The following is a 9,677-nucleotide window of genomic DNA, read 5'->3' as shown; positions in this document are numbered from 1 at the left end:
TTTATCACCTGCCTCCTTCTATTAGAAGGAGGCCAACTTGTTGAAATCAAGGCCAGGTGTTCTCCTTTTGAGGGACCCTCACAGGGGGTTCAGCACTGGAGACACAGAAATGGAGGCTTTGCCAAGATCTGCTGCCTTGACTTCCTAGGAACTGGGAGAGCTTTCCCTCTAAGCTCTGTACAGAGTTGGCACTTAGCTGCTCCTAATAAATGCTCAAAGAGCTACTGAAGCTCCAGTGTGTGCCCAACGTCAGTTCTCTGACTATACTTTGACCACATACACCCATAGGGGTTTTGCCTTTAAGAAATGCACCTGGGGCCCTAACCAGTTTGGCTCAGTGGATAGAGCATAGGCCTGCAGACTGAAAGGCCCCAGGTTCGATTCTGGCTAAGGGCATGTACCTTGGTTGTGGGCACATCCCCAGTAGGGGGTGTGCAGGAGGCAGCTGATGGATGTTTCTCTCTCATCGATGTTTCCAACTCTATCCCTCTCCCTTCCTCTCTGTGAAAAATCAATAAAATATATTTAATAATAAAAAAAAATGTGCCTGAGGGTTGGTAGTACTCTGTTACTCTGTGAACAGAAAAGGATTTGAAAGTGCAGACCTATGGATGCCCATTCAGTCATTCAACAAGGTGTTTGCTGTCTACTATCTACCAGGCACTGTTTATGCCACTAACAATGTTATCTGTGAACAACACAGGCAATCCTGCCTTCGTGAAGGTTACCTTCTAATAGAAGGAGGCAGGTGATAAACAACAAATACAGCAAATAACTAAATCAGTAGGTTGGAAAGTGGTAAGTGTTATGGAGAAAAGAAGGAGTGTGGGGAGTGGGAGCAGCATCACAATTTTAATTAAGATAGAGTAGGCCTCACTGAGATTGTGGCATTGCTCAGAGACCTGCAGGACATAACCGTCTGTGTTGTCCCTTAATTGGAATACTTAAATTTAAAGTCTGTCCTAAAACACCAAACTTACGGTAAAAATAAAGCATCCGCTTATATCTGGTAGGAGCCAATTTGGAGACAGGTCCTCTTTTTATGAAGCTAATCAGACACATGTTTTAAACACTTCCATTTTCACAACAAAAGCAATCAGAAAACTTAATTTTCTGAGGCAGAATGTGTTAAAACGCCATCTCCATAACCCTGTTTGTGTAAAAAAGCTCCCCTTGTTAAAGATCTGGTCTTCCCCGGCGGTGCCATGCTTTCTCTGAAAACCACAATAACAATGACTCTCCTATCAAGATTCAAAACAGAAACCAAAATCTGCAGGAGATAATTAACTAGCCAACAGCAAGTCTTAGCATTAATTCGGTGGTATGTGAGGTTATGAAAATTCCCTCTGCCAGAGAAACAATCCGCTGTCCCATCGCTCACCCAGCCACCTTTCCTTCCCACTTGGTGCCACACTTCTGGCTTTTAGAGGGGGAAAGAGAGGAGAGGCATGGAGTTATCCTATATAATAAAGAGGTAATATGCAAATTGACCATCATGCCCTCAGACAAGATGGCCGACCCCATATGATCATAAGATGGCCACCACAAGATGGCCAGCAGGGGAAGGCAGTTGTGGGTAATCAGGCCAGCAGGAGAAGGCAGTTGGGAGGGACCAGGCCAACAGGCTGGCGGGGGGGGGGCAGTTAGGGTTAATCAGGTCAGCAGGCAGAGGCAGTTAGGGGTGATCAGGCTGGCAGGGGAGGCCAGTTAGGGGCAATCAGGCAAACAGGCAGGCAAGCAGTTAGGAGCTAGCAGTCCTAGATTGTGAGAGGGATGTCCTACTTCCTGTGGGATCGGGCCTAAACCAGCAGTTGGATATCCCCCAAGGGGTCCCAGATTGGAGAGGGTGCAGGCTGGCTGAGGGACAACCGCCCCCCCTCCCCCGCCATGCACAAATTTCATGCATCAGGCCTCTAGTATGTTCTATAAATTTGATATCTGTCCAACCAATGATCAATCACAAGTCATGTTTAAGTGCATGTTGTTAAAGTGTAACCTCTCTTCCAGATTGAAAGCAATTGTGATACAAATGCTTATTTTTAAGACTTTCGGATTCCAAATGGCTCCCAAATCTAGGGATTTGGTCTTGAACAGAACCAATTTAGAGAAAGTTCCTGGGGGAAGCTTTCACGATTCCTGAAACACAATGGTTGTCCCAGAAATTAGAAAGTCCATAATGTGAGTTTTGTTACATGTTTTAACTGAGTTTGTGAGTGGTGTTCATGGCTACTAAGTGGCTCTGTTCATGGATTCATCCATCAGAGCCAATACCGCCACCTCCATGTGTCTACCTCCTGCCCGCCTTCCTCTGGCAGCTCATATATCTTCACTTCTGACTTTGCTCCACATAGCTCAGGCCTTCCCCAATTCTGAGCTGCCAACAGCTGAGCGCTTGGCTGGAGCACTTTTAAATATTCATGTGAAAGGAAGGAACTCAACTTCTGCTTTTGGGTCATTTAGTAACAGTTGCTCTATTTCTTTTTCTTCTATTAAGCAATCTATTTGCACAGAAAAATATAACCACCAAGTGATTTTTTAAACCAAGTATTTGGCCAAAACCGGTTTGGCTCAGTGGATGGAGCGTCGGCCTGCGGACTGAAGGGTCCCAGGTTCGATTCGGTCGGGGGCATGTACCTGGGTTGCGGGCACATCCCCGGTGGGAGATGTGCGGGAGGCAGCTGATCGATGTTTCTCTCTCATCGATGTTTCTAACTCTCTATCTCTCTCCCTTCCTCTCTGTAAAAAATCAATAAAATATATTTAAAAAAAAAACAAAAACAAAAAAAACAAGTATTAAAAGTAATGATAATAAATTAAAATATGCCAGGCATTTACATAACCTACCATGCTCACTGGACACATCTAGCAATGTGTTGTGCGCTCTTTCAGAGGGGAAATAACAAAGAACTTAAATGACCAAAAAATTTTTTATCAAATAAAGAAGAAAAAAAGGAGGAAGACAAGGAGGAGGAGGAGGGAGGCGGAGGGAGAAGGAGGAGGAGGAGGAGGAGGAGGAGGAGCAGGGGGAGAAAAGCATGGCTTAATTGTGATTTGACCTGACAAGGAACACTGCCTGCTTCAAGCAAAACTACTTCAGACCATTGGGCACGTTGTCAGGTTGATGTTGACAATGTGCCCTGTTTATTTTCTCCATCTCTGCCAGACACTCCACTCCAAGGCTTAATGTAGAACCAGTAAATGTATCTGTTAAAGCACAGGAAGAAATGAGAAAATGGATGTTTTCTTCCTCAGGGAGGCTCAATATATAAACATTTTCCCTTTGAGCTCAGGACTTTCCACATCCACAGAGCAAACTTGATCTCACTATAACCTCAACCACTTCCTACGGTGGGAAGGAATTAACTGTGACGAGATGAAGCAATATGTCCAAGATCCGAGCGTAGTGACCACGCCAGCACTGGAACTCAGGTCTGCTGACCGCCAGAACAGGCCAGTGCTCTTTTGCCCAAGGCTAAACATATAACTAACAGAAGGTAAAATGAATCCCTGCTTTCTAACTTCCAGCAACGCCCAACTTCCCACCCTCTCCCAGCCCCCTCAACACATCTTACTTCTGTAAACAGGCAATTGTGACCAGCGTCTCCTCTAAGGCTTTTTGGTTGAGTGCTGCCTGACTTAGCTGCAGGGCTGATATTCAAAATATGTAACAACTGGTATGACCCAAGCACTGACCAATCAGAAGGAGCCCTGGCCACTGAAGGGTCAGGCACCTGGGGGCTCCCCTCACCTGCAGTGGGCCACATTAGCCCAAGGGGGGTGGGGTGGAATCAGAGGGACCCCAGGGAAGCTCTGCATAGGGCAGCTTCAGAAGGGAAACTTATAAAGGATCCAGTCTTCTGTCATTTGTATGCCGTGTGTACAGTGTTTTTGATTTATCATTCATTCAACAAATATTAAATCCCTACGACGTGCAGAATCTCCTGGGAAAAACAAAGGCAGTCAGACATGCCCTCACGTCTTAGCTTATTTCCTGATAGACTACATAAGAAATGTACCTCAGTAGCTACACTGGATACCAGAAAGTGGTCTGTGATTTAAGATGGGTCCAGGAAAATGGGTGTGGCAGACAAAAAAAGGAGGGATTTTTCTGCTTGTAGATCAGAGAAGGCTTTCTGGAGTGCTCATTCCAGCTGTGGCTTTTAAAGGGTGGGGAAGATTTTGTGAGGAAGAGCTAAAGGGGACCAGGCTGCGGGAAGAAGAGAAGTGGCACACACAGGTAAGAAAAGCAAGAAAGAATAAACACTGGAAGGAGAGAGAGAGGAAGGAAAAGAGAGAGGGAAGGAGGGAGGGAGGGAGGGAGAAAAAAATGGTCAGGTAAGTAAATGCAACAGCTGTAGTCCGTCCTGGCTAGAGTGCATGCGAAGGCATGAGCACTCAGTGGAGGTGGCGGACAGGTAAGGGGGTGGGAGTGATCCCTGCAGTTCAAGGCAAGTTCCCTGGGAGCCCTCTCATTCCTAAATCGGCCAGGCACTCCCTCCCTTAGTTCTTACCAAACTAAAGAACAAGCAGGCATCTGCCAAGTGGCCTGAGGAAATTCATATCCTTGCCTGGCTCTGAGGAGGCAGGCAAGTGTTGGCGATTGAATGCTGCCCCTGGAACCGCTGCCTGGGAACAGGATGCATTCTCCCAGCCGGCTTGGAGGCAGCCCAGCGCTCTAATTCAATCTGGTTCTGGAGCCAGAAGGGAGTGCTCGGCCATGGGCGGCGGGTGCTCCCTAGTTCCTAGCACAAACTCAATGTAGGCTGGAGGTGGGGAAGGGGAGGGCTGGCAAAAGACAGATCTAAAGTAGGAGTAGGCAGAGAACACCGGGAGAGGGCATTTGAGAAGGATGCTTGATGCTCAGTCTGATGCAGAAAAACTCGGGAGAGATTAGAAAGTTGTTTTGCCATCCTCTAGAGTAGATGAGCCCCTCATAATGTTAGTTTAATGACAGAAACTAGTAATGTGATAAAATAAGAGCATGGGCTGCAGAGATCCACCAATCTGGTCCAAGTCCTTGCCTTGTCAGAAGAGCACAGTTCCTATTTCCCTAGAGTGATGCACTGGCAGCAAGGGTGCATGGATTCAGGTGAAGTTAGGAAAAGGGAAATCAGTGAGTAACAATTTGTCACTGCTTCTCTACCATAATGCAGGGAAGACGGGGCTCTGTTCTCCAGGACTGTAGAGTCCTCACCAGAAGTACCTTAGAGCAAATGCACATGGGATAACTGGCCTCCCTGTCTGAGGGCTGTGCTCCCTGAGAGCAGCCCGCTCCCTCTGCCCTTAATCTGCCTTCTGATCTGCAACCCAGTTTCCTGAGTGGACTTGTGTTAGCGCATCCTGTATACACAGCCAGCACAGTTCTCAGACAAAGCCTTTCTCCTATTGCCCTGTTTTACAGATTGGAGTTTTTAATCACATTCACAGAGAGGTCCATGAATTCTTTAGAATAATTTTAAAGTTAGTGTTTTCATTTTCAAGATATATAAAAAATTTAACATAAGCATTACCTGGATTGACACCTTTTTTACAGAGTAATGCCATGTAATAGCAATGCCCAGTCTGGATTTGCCCTTATGGCTGTTTTTAAAGTCTCATAATGTAAGTGTGAATTTAATGTTACCCAAACTGGGATATAGTCAAGAGTCTACAAGTTTTCAATTTTGAGAAAGAGTAGCTGTTATAAAGAATCTAGCGGGCTGGTTTATACATCAGTCTCATGAGTTTGGCTGTGGTGAACTGATCCTTTCCAGCTTAACCACTCAGAGTGAAGAGGCCCAGAAGTTACTGACCCTGTAAAGGTGAGGATCAGATCTGTCACATTTGTATCTATGTATTGCCAATCAGCAAAGCAGCCAGATGCCTCCTGAAAAGCTCTGCTCTCTTTAGTGGGACAGATGGATTGTGATTGGTTAATTGGAGAAACCAATCTTAGATTTGAAATAAAAGACTTTGGTCCTAAATCCCTTAATCTCTGCTCTGAAACTTATAAAATACTAGAGGCCCAGTGCATGAAATTTCATGCACTGGAGGGGGGTCCCTCAGCCCGGCCTGCCCCCTCTCACAGTCCGGGAGCCCTCAGGGGTGGGAGGCGACCTGGCGATCAGGGGAAGGCAATGCCCCCATCACACCTCTGCTGCTGCCACTGCCAGCAATGCAAGCCTCGGCCGGCCCTGGTTACCTGAGCCTTGGGCAGCCACCATCCAAGGTTTGCCTGCGCCTTGAGCCGGCCCTGGGTGGCTGGGGGGCTGAGGGGACTGGGCACCACCATCTTGTGGCTGTGAGTGCCACTATCTTTGAGAGCGTGGCAGTCAATTAGCATATTCCCTCCTTATTGGCTGTGGGTGCTGCCATCTTTGTGATGGCATGAGGGTCAATTAGCATATTCCCGATTTATTAGATAGGATAGGCAATACTACTACTACTGCTACTACCATCACCACTCCCAGGGGGGATGTTGTGCTAATAATTTCTGGCTTTCTGTCATGCTGGGTCTGTGCAGCCCCACTCCTGACAGTAGTCTAGGGGCTTACAATTTGCTGAGATGAGAACAGAGGCATGAGAAAGAACAATGTTTGGGAAAGTCATCCATGAAGTCTGGAGACTAGCTCTGGGGGAACTAGCAAAGTTTCTTTAGGCAAATAGTGCATCTCCCAGTTGCAGTAAACATTTTGGATGCAAGTTACAAAGTAACGGAGGGAACTCATTGGCTCTTATAACTAGGGGTGCAGGGTGGGTCAGGCTTCAGGTGTGGAGGCAGCGGCTCTGCACTACTCTCAGGACAATCTCTTTCTGCCCCCCCTCCCCCGCCCCCAAACACAGCATGTGCCTCAGGCCGGCTCTCCGCATGGGCGTAGGATGGCTGCCAGCAATGTGCAGGCTACGTGCTTCCTCTTTTGGGGCGCTGCTTATGCTCAGCTTTCCAAGCAAGAATTCCAAGATTTACCCTGATTAGAGTCCTTGACATCTCTCTTCTCCAACATTCCACATCCAGTCTATCAGAAAATTGTTGGGTCTACCTTCAAAATATATCCACATCCAACCAGCCCTCACCACTTCCACTGTTGCCACCCTATTGCCAGCCACTGGCATGTCACCTGGATTATTGGAGTCATTTCCTAACTGGTCTTCCTGCTTCTGCTCCTGTCCTCAGTACAGCAGCCTGAGTGATACTTTACAAATGAAAGTCAGACCACGTCACTGCTCAGAATCCTCCTATAGCTTCCCATCTCGCCAACTTGAAAGCCAAGAGCCTATAGGGCGTGATCTGGCCCCCCTGTAAACACACCCACTCCACTCCGGCCACACTGGCCTCTGGTTTCTATTAACATGCCAGGTGCACTCAGCTAATGATTGGGGACTCTGTATTGGCTGTCCCCTCTGCCTGGGATGCTCTTCTTCCAGAGAGCTACATGGCCCACTTTCAAGTCACTTTGTCAGTGACGCCTACCCAAGGCACCCACTGAAAATTGCCAGGCCCACAGACAACCCTGCACTCAGGATCCCCGCCCTTACTTATTTTTCCCACAGCACTGCTCACCTAGTATATTGATTGATTGATTGACCATTTCCTCCCAGCTAGGATATAAGGTATTCTTGTCTATTTGTTTTACAGATGTTTCCCCAGACCCCGGACTAGTATTTAGTTGATAGCAGGTGTTAAACAATTTCTGTTAAATGAACAAATGCTTTGGACTGACCTGGACACCCAATATACTTCTAAAGTCTTGGGTGGGAAGGGGGTGGTGCCTAAATCCTTACAGCTGGGAACAGGACCTCCCTAATTGGACTAAACTGGGTGTCTCCAGAGCTTAGAGTTTAGATTATCCTCCAAGAAAGAAGCTGGTAAGAATCGACAGGTAATGAGGTTAACAGCACCCGTAGTGGTTATTGAATATAATTATTCCTGGGTCCCATCGCAAAAGTTCTTTTTTATTTTTATCTTTTTAATCAGCAGCCCCAGGTGATTCTTCTAATCACCAAAACTGAGAATAGTTTACAGAATGTGTAAATGCGCGGCAGGCTCAACACAGGTGTACTAGGAAACACGACTATACCGTGACAAAGAGAACTGAGATATAATGAGTGGTATTAAGTGAACAGAAGGAAGGATGTATAAATAGAAGAGGAAAGATGTTCTCGCATTTAGAAGAAGGAAACCCAAAGACCAACATGTGGGGAGTGTGTTTTCCCAGCACTGTCCAAGGGACGGAGACTAGACCTAGGGATGACAGACAACCTGGCCCCTAGCCAGGGTTGGGAGGTGATTTGTCAAGCTCTGCAATGTGAAACAGTCTACAGAACCACCGGTACTAGTTTGGTAGGGCTGCCTTAAAAATTTAAAGCAACCAGCTGGTTTAAACTACTTATTGTCTCAAAGTGCTGGAGGCTAGACGTCTCAAGGAGCTGGCAGGATTGATGCCTTCTGAGTGCGGGCTGGGCTGCGAGGGGGCATTCATTCTGTGCCCTCTTCTGGCTTCTGGTGGTTTGCTGGCAATGCTTGGGGTTCCTTGGCTTACAGATGCACATGCCGATCTCTGCCTTCATCCTCACATGACGTCCTCCCTCTATGTGGGCATCTGTGCACAAATTTTCCTTTTTTTACAAGGACACCAGTCATATTGAATTAGGAGCCACTCTACTCTTAATCTGAACAAAGTACATCTGCAATGAATCTGTTTCCAAATAAGGTCACATCCTGAGGTGTCAGGAGTTAGGACTTCAACAATGTGAATTGGGAGGGGACACAATTCAACCCATAGCACCATCCCTTTCTCTGTTGTGATTGTGAGATCGCCGAACAACTTTCTGGGCACTAGGAGTGTTCCCGGGTACCCAGGATTGAGCAGCGAGGGTCCTGGAGAACATAGCCACGCGTCCTTGGTCACTGGAGATGAATGTCCCCATGTGAGTGGTCATGCTGTTCACTTGAGTCTTCGGTGAGTCTGGCTAGCATGAATCCGTTCCTGAAAGCCTGGTCACACTAGTTGCACTGACAATGTGAGTTTTGGGGACTACACAGCTGTCAAACCCCATCTATCCAAAATGATGGATGTCATTACCAAGGGGATAGAGATACCGGAGTCGCAGGCAGGGATTCCCAGATATTCGGCCACAGACAGTCCATCCTTTCACTGGCCCATCTTCCCTGAACAACAGGCATTTTGAAAAGTGGTAAACTTCTGAGCTTGTCCTAGGACCTGAGTGAATAAAGCTGTCAACCCAGGAAAATGCCCACGTGCCTTTACTAAGCTCTGACAAGACAGCCACGTACCTTTTGTATCTGGGAGCCTCCACCGAGGAGAAGAAAGGTCTTGATTTCAACTTAAATATTCTTGCTTGTCAGTATCCTTTTCTGGCTTCATCAAAAGTCTTTCAGGTTTTGTGTCCCTAAAAAGAATGCAGGCCTGACTTAGTGGAAGATCTCAGAAGGCCCAGACATTGTCACAAACTAGGAAAGATGTTCTCTTAGACTAGCTTAGACATTTTATCCATTAATCTCCTTGTCTATCCATACAAAAGGACACAATCAAATGGCCTTCAAATGGCTCAGTGATGGTTGGTTACACATGTAACATGAACTCTCTGGGCCATTAACACTAATTCCAAGCTGGAGAGTTTTAGATCTAGGCTAGGTTTTTATTTAAAACTCAAGTCACAATAGCCAAAACTTGAGT

General features: G+C 46.8%; 1 long non-coding RNA gene across 1 annotated transcript; it reads right to left on the bottom strand.

Annotated features, from left to right (window-relative positions):
• Window positions 1–8,626: 8,626 nt before the first annotated feature.
• Window positions 8,627–9,386, bottom strand: LOC107182630. Its single transcript, XR_001513360.1, has 2 exons — window positions 9,275–9,386; window positions 8,627–9,200 (listed from the first exon to the last, which is right to left on the bottom strand). It is a non-coding gene; the product is annotated as an uncharacterized LOC107182630 (long non-coding RNA).
• Between the last annotated feature and the right edge of the window lie 291 nt (window positions 9,387–9,677).

Source organism: Myotis davidii, unplaced genomic scaffold (assembly GCF_000327345.1).
Source record: "Myotis davidii unplaced genomic scaffold, ASM32734v1 scaffold370, whole genome shotgun sequence".
Taxonomy (NCBI): domain Eukaryota; kingdom Metazoa; phylum Chordata; class Mammalia; order Chiroptera; family Vespertilionidae; genus Myotis; species Myotis davidii.
The sequence above is the reverse complement of the archived record's forward strand: the minus strand, read 5'-3'. Positions and strand labels throughout refer to the sequence as shown.